This window comes from Rhinoderma darwinii, chromosome 10, assembly GCF_050947455.1.
Source record: "Rhinoderma darwinii isolate aRhiDar2 chromosome 10, aRhiDar2.hap1, whole genome shotgun sequence".
Classification (NCBI taxonomy): domain Eukaryota; kingdom Metazoa; phylum Chordata; class Amphibia; order Anura; family Rhinodermatidae; genus Rhinoderma; species Rhinoderma darwinii.
Window position 1 is genome coordinate 51,216,134 of NC_134696.1, and position 10,389 is coordinate 51,226,522.

A 10,389-nucleotide genomic window follows, 5' to 3' on the forward strand; every position below is an offset into this window, starting at 1 on the left:
TTTTTTTTGTTACATTGTTTTTGGGGGAAAATGGGAGAAGGTTTTTTTATAATTTTTTTATAAATATTGAAAAAACTTTTTTGTGCATTTAACTTTTTTTATTAGTCTTGCTAGGGGACTTGAACAAGTGATCGTTGGATCGCTTGCATTATATACTGAGATACTAATGTATTGCATTATATCGTTACATAGACAGACCCCCAGGAAGCCCTGCCGGAAGAGTACAAAGATAGCAGATCTGGGTGCCTTCATTAGGCCCCCAGGCTGCCATGCCACCCATCGGCACCCCGCAATCGCTTCACGGGGAGGGTAATGCAACGTCACACTGGGCCGCCTCACTGTTTCTAATGGCTTCTAAGGAGTAAAATTAGTGGGAACCCACTCATTACACTGAAGTGTCGACTGTTGCACACAGCCAACAAGCTTGTTCTATGGAGCAGAATCAGCCCGTGACCCCACTTCATACTCCCCCACCCGACCTTTGCCGTATATATACAGCTGATGTCGGGAAGGGGTTAAAGATAATAAAATTGGCAGAATAAAGCATAAAATAGGGCTTTTTTTGATTATGTCATCCCGGCCATATCCTCCATAAAGACTTCCCTTAGGGTATGTGCACACGCCAGCTGTAATTTACGGCTGAAATGACAGACTGTTTACAGCTGCGTCGTTTCAGCCGTAAATGCTCCTCCTCGTTATATACGAGGCGTCTGTGACGCTCGAATATCTTGAGCTGCTCTTCATTGAGTTCAATGAAGAACGGCTCAAATTACGTTGCAAAGAAGTGCCCTGCACTTCTTTGCCGAGGCAGTCAATTTACGCGTCATCGTTTGACAGCTGTCAAACGACGACGCGTAAATTACAGGTCGTCTGCACAGTACGTCGGCAAACCCATTCAAATGAATGGGCAGATGTTTGCCGACGTATTGTAGCCCTATTTTCAGGCGTAAAACGACGCATAATACGCCTCGTTTACTCCTGAATATAGGTCGTGTGAACCCAGCCTGACAGTACTCCATACTATACTTTAAAGTTTTAGCAACCTATTTTATTATAAAATGAACACATCTAAATCGCTGGTCCTAAATATGGGAAATTCATCCGAGATAAAAACCACTTGGTCGAAACTGAACTGCTATATCTCGGTATTTTTCCTTACACATCCCTTATCTAAACTTCACTCGGTCAACTATACACAACTAATCAAAATAATCCAAATATACCTCTCTACTTATCCTAAACCCTTCGCTTGGCTGTTTTGCCATGATCAAGATGATGTCCCTTCCAAAAATCCTATATAATTTTAGGAATGTTTGAATTCACTTTCTGACCTCGTATTTAACTCAGATTAAAAATACTGATCAAGGCATTTATTTGACAGAATAGACGCCCAAGTCTAGCTGCTAAAACTCAATATAATCCAATAGTGAAAGGAAGATTAAGTAGTCCATGTATTGCTTCTTATTATTATGTATTATTACTAGAACAGGACAGACAATGGTGACATAAGAATGGATAGAAGCAAAGGGTATCCATGGAATTGGATATCATTGGTTCCTCCTTTCTCTCTTCCCTATTATGGTTCCCTTACCACCCTCCCCACCCAACATGCTACCTATCCCCACCCAACATGACACCTATCCCCGCAATCACTTCCGGCCTTAAGATATGGTGGGAAGTGCTTGGGTCGCAGGCCATTTCTTCCCATTAGATTGCAGAACATGTCTCTAATGCTTGTCCAAAATAAAATTCCTGATATAGATTTTTCACCTTGGATGGAGAGGGGTATTATATACTTGAATGATATCCATACAGGCACAACACTAAACTCATTTGAACAAATTACTAGAACATTTCACTTTTCTAGGATTTTTTAAATACCTGCGGCTCAGGCATTTCCTTGCATCTTTTGTTTGGTCCGAGGAATAGCCCAAGTAAATTTTTTAACAACCCTTTCAAAACCTCCAAAGGCCTCTGCTATTTCTACACAGCCGTTCAGCATGACCCTTCTCCTCATGAACATGAATTTGTCAACCTACTGGAGGAGGACCTAAATGCCATGTTTTCTAGCTAGCAATTTGTCTTTAAATTACACCATCAGTGGTGTATCAATAGGGGTAGCAGTGGTTGCAGTAGTGACGGGGCCCCTAAGCCAGGGTGCTAGGAGCCACTGGTCACTGTGCAGACCCAGCGATGTGATGTCTGCTGAGGGGGCCAAGAGTGGAGGATTGCAGGGCAGAACGTGGGCAGGCTCTCCTGATTCCCAGAAAGTGCCGACGGATGGGGTGGGGATTAAGTCAGTGACGCTCGCCCAGGTCATGGCCACGTGAACGTCACTGACTCTGCCCCCATTACTGACTCCGTCCCGTACCTGACTCTGCCCTTAGTGATGCAAAGCAGTAGTGGCAACCATCTTTCATATATGGTGGGACTGTAGTATTATACGCCCATTTTGGGAAACCATCTGTATTTTGTCCCAAAAAAATGGGATTTGACATGGATTGGACACCTGCACTAGTCCTCCTTTCCCTAGGGCAAGACCAACTCCATGTGGTGGATGCACTCTTGCTATGTCCCACATTCTCACGGTGACTAGATCACACATAGGTAGAAATTGGAAAGGAGACAAAATTCCTTCTATCACATTAAGTACAAACTCAATCCAATACAACTATACCATGGAGAAAATGGTGGCTGACAGACAGGGTAATTCCTCAATATTCATGTAAATATGGGGCAAGTGGGCCAACTTCGAAACCCCAATAAAGGTAATACTCAACTTACCTTAATAACTCTAAGTGGTCTCTCTTTGCTCTAACTTATTGCATTACTGGAATTGTGAAATTGTCTAGATAACTGCATCAATGTTTTCTTTTGTGACTATTTGGACTTGAGTCCTCCTGTTTTACACTGTGTACCTGTGTTTTTTGCACTCATATAATTTATCAAAATGTTAGATTAGTGGTAGGCCGACTGCTGGGACCCCCACAGATTGCTAGAAGGAGGATTCTTGAGCATATTCTCCATCAGCTATTTACGTATCTCTTACAAACTTGTATGGAGCAAGCCACATGCTAGGTCACAGCTCCATACAATCTACTCCCTTTAGTGGCTTGATCATATTAGTGGGGATGAGGGAGAATTGGTGGGGGAATGCAAGTGGTCAGATTTCCATCATTTCAACAATTATGGCAGCTGAAATGAATGGGTGTCAATTGACAGAGAAGTGCCAAATATGATTATTGTCTCCATGTACTGATGGAGAAAAGACCCCTACCCCAGTGACAGGGAAGCTGCATACAGAGTCTTATCTGTGCATACAGTGTTACTATTCTGCCATACCTAGACCTCCTCCAATACAACATAGTTTTCATTAAATCACCCGCCCTCTAATGATAATGAGGTGACTCTGCTCATCATGACCCAGTCTATACAGCAAAGTTGACAAGTGAGCTACAGAAAACAGAAAATATCAGCCTATTGTAACTGTTCTACTGGCCTGTGTGAAAACTGGAGTATTTTTATACGGATAGTCATATAAAAAAAAACCCACTAAAAAAGGTTTTAAGCAACATATATTATAATAACATAATTAAAATAATATGAAATTTTCTGATGATACCTTCCCTTTAAGGGCATGACCACACGTAGCGGAATTGCTCTGGAATTCCGCTGCCGACAGTCCGCAGCAAAAATCCGCAGCGTACACGTTTTTCCATTGCTTTCCACAGCTTTATGGTTGGGTTCGTTTACACGTTGCGGACAATTCCACTGCGTAGCATAGGCTGCGGAGCGGAATTTGGTGTCCACAGCATACAATGGTTGTTGCGGACGTGTAGCGGACTTGTTGCGGACTCATTGCGGAATTTCTCCATTGACTTCAATGGAGAGTCAAAATTCCGAAATGAAGTCCGCAGATGTTATGTAAACAGAGATATCAAAATATGGAATCAGCGTATAACATTGGTAAAGCAGTGGTTTGGACCCTCGTTCACACAGGAGCCTGCGTTAACCACACCAGATTCTCCCAATGTACAGATGCACAACAATGCCACTGCCCCCTACGCAAAATTCCCTCACTTCACCCGACCCTACGCGTTTCTATACTTATCATCAGGGGTCTGTCAGTCTGGCCAGGATGCCAGCGATATATCTTCAGCAGCAGGTATTCTACTGCACAACACGGAAGCATGCACGCATAGATGTCAGCGGCATCCTGGCCAGACTGACAGACCCCTGATGATAAGTATAGAAACGCGTAGGGTCGGGTGAAGTGAGGGAATTTTGCGTAGGGGGCAGTGGCATTGTTGTGCATCTGTACATTGGGAGAATCTGGTGCGGTTAACGCAGGCTCCTGTGTGAACGAGGGTCCAAACAACTGCTTTACCAATGTTATACGCTGATTCCATATTTTGATATCTCTGTTTACATACCCAGTCACAAAGGGTTCGCAAACGAACTAGGACTGGGAGTATTGTGTTTAATACGTTTTTAAATACATGGTTGGGCTTTTCACAGTGGTGATTGTACCCCTGTTTTTAGATAGCTATGAAATAAAAATTATACATTTAACTCATTTATCACTTCAGTGAATTTTCAAATGTTCATATTTGTGGGAGCACAATATATATCGTTAAAATACAGTGAATTACCGCAGATGTTATGTAGATGTTATGTGTGCTGCGGAGCGTATTGGTTTTACTAACATGACATTTCTTCATTCTGGCTGGACCTATGTATTTCTAGGTCTACAGCCAGACTGAGGAAGTCAATGGGGCTCCCGTAATTACGGGAGCGTTGCTAGGCGACGTCAGTAAATAGTCACTGTCCAGGGTGCTGAAAGAGTTAAGCGATCGGCAGTAACTGTTTCTGCACCCTGGACAGTGACTTCCGATCACAATATACATCAACCTGTAAAAAAAATAGAAGTTCATACTTACCGAGAACTCCCTGCTTCTTCCTCCAGTCCGGCTTCCCAGGATGACGTTTCAGTCTAAGTGACAGCTGCAGCCAATCACAGGCTGCAGCAGTCACATGGACTGCCGCGTCATCCAGGGAGGTCGGGCTGGATGCCGAAAGAGGGACGCGTCACCAAGGCAACGGCCGGTAAGTATGAAATTCTTTTACTTTCACTAGGGAAAGTGCTGTCCCTTCTATCTATCCTGCACTGATAGAGAGAAGGGAAGCCCTCTTCCCCTCAATACGCAACGGCTAGTCCGCATCAATTTAATGCCCATTTTGGGCAGAGCCGCAACAGAATCTGCAACACAGATTCTGTGCGGCATTGATGCGGACAATTGCGGAAGAAATACACCACGTCTGGGCATGCCCTAAAGGGGTTTTCCCACACAGACTTATTTTTACAAAATAATAGAAAGTGTAGAGGAAAGCTTGTTAAGAGGTTTTTTCTACAATGCCCCTCCTCAGCACTCAACCCAGTGCCAATTTGTCTCATGAGACGAGGCCTAAGTAATCTGAGGTAGACTATTTGCTGCCCGGCAACCCTATATAAAAGGCTGTTACTGTAAGGCCTCATGCACACAACGGTATTACGCCTAGGTTTTGTACAGAGCCATATTAGGGCTACCATAGAAGTACATGGGGCCTCCACTGTACCTCTACATGCCTCTGATTTCATATGGAGGGATATGGATGTTTTTTCAATCTGAATCCAACATTTAAAAAAAAAAATCATGGCATACTACATTGGATGCATATGGAACCCACAAAAGCCTCATTGTTACCATTCCACTTGTCAATGGAGCATATCACTACACAGTCTGACACTGTTCAATTAGTGCTGACAATGTCTGACTGTGTAGAGTCACACCCTATTGACAAAGGGAATGGTGGCACCCAGTTGTCAATGTATTCATACACTTCCAGGAGGAATAAGAGAGTAATTGCACAATGCAGAGTTTCCAACCAAGGGTTCACCAGAATTGTTATTTCTTGGAGAATTTAAGTATTTACTTATGCAGAAATGTCAGTATTGCTGACAGGTCCTTTTTAAGATAATTAGAAGTAATATCTGCCATCAAAATAAAATGAGTCTAATCTGCAATTAGAGGAAGTGATGGGACAGTCACATATAAATGGAATTTTTAACACATTTTGTCAAGCAATGACACCCCCACCAATTTCTAAAACGAAGCTATCGTGCGAGCGTTGAGCTTCTTCGTTTCTGTTCGGCTTTTTACGGAAAGCCGATCTAGCGGTGTACGGGCTCATAGACATTCTATTGAGTCTGTACACTGTTACATCGATTTCCAGAAGAAGTCGAACAGAAACAAAGCAGCTCACACGAGCACTTCTGCCGCTTCGTTTTAGCGATTGGTGGGGGTCTCAGTGCTCGGACCCCCACCAATCAAAACTTCTGACATGTCACTATGACATGTCAGAAGTTTGTTGAACGTTTAGTTACCCTTTAACCCGTTAGTGACCGCCAATACGCCTTTTAACGGCGGCCACTAACGGGCTTTATTCTGATGCATATGCCTTTTTACGGCACTGCATCAGTATAAGTAAACAGAGCAGGGAGCCGTCAAATCTCCCTGCTCTCAGCAGCAAGAGGCAGCTGAGGGCTGAGGGCTGGGGGCGTCCCTGCTCTGCCGTGTGAGATCGATATTAGTATTGTTCTCACCCGTTTAACCCCTCAGATGCGGTGCGCAATAGCGTGCACCGCATCTGAGTGGTTTTGGAGAGAGGGAGGGAGCTCCCTCTCTTCCACCGACACCCGGCGATACGATCGCCGAGTGTCTGTGTCTCCAGTGGCAGCCGGGGTGCTAACAAAGGCCCCCAGGTCTGCCTGTAATGAATGCCTGCTAGATCATGCCGGAGACGCTGTATGGCGTTCCCTACAGGGGGGACGACGCTGTATGGCGTTCCCTACAGGGGGGGGCTGCATGGCGTTCCCTACAGACCCCCCCTGTAGATAACGCCAGACAGCCCCCTCTGTAGGGAACACCATACAGCCCCCCCCTGTAGATAACGCCATACAGTACCCCCTCTAGATAACGCCATACTGTCCCCTCTGTAGATAACGCCATACAGCCCCCCCTGTAGATAGCGCCATACAGCCCCCCTGTAGATAACGCCATACAGCCCCCCTGTAGATAGCGCCATACAGCCCCCCTGTAGATAACGCCATACAGCCCCCTCTGTAGATAACGCCATACAGCCCCCTCTGTAGATAGCGCCATACAGCCCCCTCTGTAGATATCTACAAAGGGGGCTGTATGGCGTTATCTACAGGGGGGCTGTATGGCGTTATCAAAAGGGGGGGTTTGTAAAAAAGGCACTATCTACTAGGGGGGGGGGCCCAGTCAAAAGTTTGCTATGGGGCCCAGTCTTTCCAAGTTACGCCCCTGCCAGGCACATCGCCGTATTGCAGTTCTTGTCCCATTCAAGTGTATGAGATCCCCTTTAAACATGTCTCCAAAACCCCTATCTAGTGGTGTCAGGGTTGTGGACGGAGTAAAAGTCAGGACTGACTCCCTTTAAGTTGATATTCTTTATGCATTCTCTACAATGGATAGATTTTAAGATTTCAAAATATAGACCCAAAAAAACATTCATTTTTTTCTCCCTCACTGTTCACTGCTCATTGTGTTGTGTCAAGAAGTTTTAAGTGTATTCTCACCTTCTTCTTCCTGCTCTTCTTCTGTTGTTAAGGAAGGAAAAAGAAACAAAGAGGGAAAAGATTATTTTTGCCTTGAGACTAGTGCAAATAAATGATGCCAAGAAAAATAGAAGTGGAGGTCCTATCCAGACATCCCCTCCAATTGCTCTATTAGAGCCCAGGGAGTTAATAGAGGAAATTCCCCATCTATTAGCCAGTAACAATAGGATCAGTTATAAACGGGATTGATCATTTACACAGAATCTATAGCTGTAATGTTCAATGTGCCTGACAATAAATTAAAATGGGTTGTCAACCCCTATCCATATGTCCTATAATTATGTCCTATATAGAATTACAAACAGAACTTACCCTCCTGTTGCTCCCTATGAGGTGAAGATAAAAACAGAAATAGGACAACATTAACAAAGCAAAACATAGTTTTATAATAAAAAAGAACAATAGTCGTTACATTGTTATTTTATAATCACTTATATAATATCCATATGTATAGTAGATGCTTGGAGAAGCAATGGTAACATTGTGCCTAGATTTAGCGTATCTGTCACCTGCCAGAGCCTACGATCTTAAGCACCTTTAAGATTTCCGAACACATTCACAATTACGCTGCATCCGATTGGCTGAGAAGACTCTTAAAGCAGAGACTTGGAACCGGACAGCTGTATGTATGACTTACTCATATTCCACTTCTTCTGTATCAGACATTATGGCAGTCGTTCACCTGTAGATTAAAAACACAGATATTTAGAAACATGTCTCTCAAAACAGGATCTCCATATGTTATTGCAGTCATATGAAAAACAAGTTACATGGTAGCAATAGACACAAGAATATCACATCTGCAATGGTACGGGATTTTGCTACAACCAATTATGTTGATAAAAGGGGAAGAACACCCCAAAGATGATCTTTTAACATATGACATGACCACATTGGTGTAGTCTGTAAGCACATCCACGATTTATAACACCCAAACCCCTTTGGATTGGCTCATAGATGGCCAGGAATTCTCTGACAATATTTTATTCAAAAGTCCATTCAAAGTAATGTCATTCTGCTCAAAATGTGGTGTCAGAGATTCCCATTTGCCGAAATCCCTGAGTGGATCCAAATAAATTTAGCATTTTTAGTCTCTTTCATTGTCTAATTTTTTTTAAATAAAAATGTCTATCAACTTTCTAATAACTTTTTATAAAAAAAATATTTTTACTTTGTGAGATACAGCTGCTTTGTATTCTGTATGCAGAGCAGCTGTATCGTGTGCTAAGACCTGAATCAGTAAGTTTGGTGGGACTGATGGGTTCAGTGTCAGCGGGTCCATGCAGGATCCACCTGTAACTGATCACATCTAAGTTACAAACTTAGGCGAAATTCACACGAACGTGTGCGTTTTGCACTCGCTAAAAATACAGCATTTTTAGCGCGTTGCCGTTTCGTGTGTCATCGGTGTTGGGTGCGTGGCTGCGTGATTTTCACTCATATGGCATCTTTATGACACGCGGTTTTGAGATTTAGAAAATGAAATGAAGGAGTTTGTTTTACTTTTCCCTTCATTTCTTGAACATCTGGTGCGCAAATCACGCGCAGCACACAAAAGTGCGTCCGTGTGCTGCGCATGATTTTCACGCACCCATTGACTTCAATGGGTACGTGATGCGCGAAAAACACCAAAGTATAGGACATGCTGTGAGTTTCACGCAGCGAACACGGAATGACTAGCATAGGTCGTGGCGACGTGCGTTATTTTCACGCGCGTAACACGGACGTGAAATACGCTCGTGTAAATGAGGCCTTAGATGTGAATGTTGGCATGCAGGACCCGCTGACACTGAACCCGTCCGATGCAAAATACACCTGCTCTGTATACAGGATACAAAACAGCTGTATCTCAAAAAGTAAAAAACTAATTAGAAAGTTGCATTAAACACATTTTTATTGGGAAAAAAAAATTGCTTTCGAAGGTGCACATAGAATTTAATTTGACAAAAATGGCCGCCACAGCTGAAAATAAAAATTGCAATATCTCTGTAAGTAAAACAAACATAATTATCAAACTTTGGTTGCTCAAACTACTAATTTACTAATATACGGCGTTTAAGTTTTGGGTAGGAATCCTCTTTAATTCAGGAAAAACCCCTTTGCATTACACAAATATGGGGGGAAAAAAGTCCACGTTTATGTTATTTAGATAGTGAGAGTTTTACCCTGTACATTCTCCATACTGATGGGCCTGTTACTCATATGATGTGTGTGATTCACATGCCATAAAAGACTTGAGAAAAATATACATATAATAACAATGTTTTTCTATAATCACTCTTGTCAGGCAAATAAAAGAGAATATTTATATAACGCTATGTAGATTCATTGATCGTGCCTGCTGTTTTATTAGTATTAAGAGCGTGTGGCTGATATTACAGTCATTAACAGTCTTTTTATCCTTAAGGCTGGGTTCACATGACCATGTTACGTCCGTAATGGACGGACGTATTTCGGCCGCAAGTCCCGGACCGAACTCAGTGCAGGGAGCCGGGCTCCTAGCATCATAGTTATGTACGACGCTAGGAGTCCCTGCCTCGCTGCAGGACAACTGTCATGTACTGTAATCATGTTTTCAGTACGGGCCAGTAGTTCCACGGAAGGCAGGGACTCCTAGCGTCGTACATAACTACGATGCTAGGAGCCCGGCGCCCTGCACTGAGTTCGGTCCGGGACTTCCGGCCGAAATACGTCCGTCCATTACGGAC

General features: G+C 43.4%; 1 protein-coding gene across 1 annotated transcript in view; it reads right to left on the reverse strand.

Moving 5' to 3' along the window:
- The window catches only part of TNNT1 (troponin T1, slow skeletal type), a 45,993-nt gene extending 38,335 nt beyond the window's left edge, over positions 1 to 7,658 (reverse strand). Inside the window, exon 1 of the mRNA XM_075838846.1 lies at positions 7,643 to 7,658. The gene's annotated coding sequence lies outside the window, so the exon portion shown is untranslated. The remainder of the gene's footprint in view (positions 1 to 7,642) is intronic.
- Between the last annotated feature and the right edge of the window lie 2,731 nt (positions 7,659 to 10,389).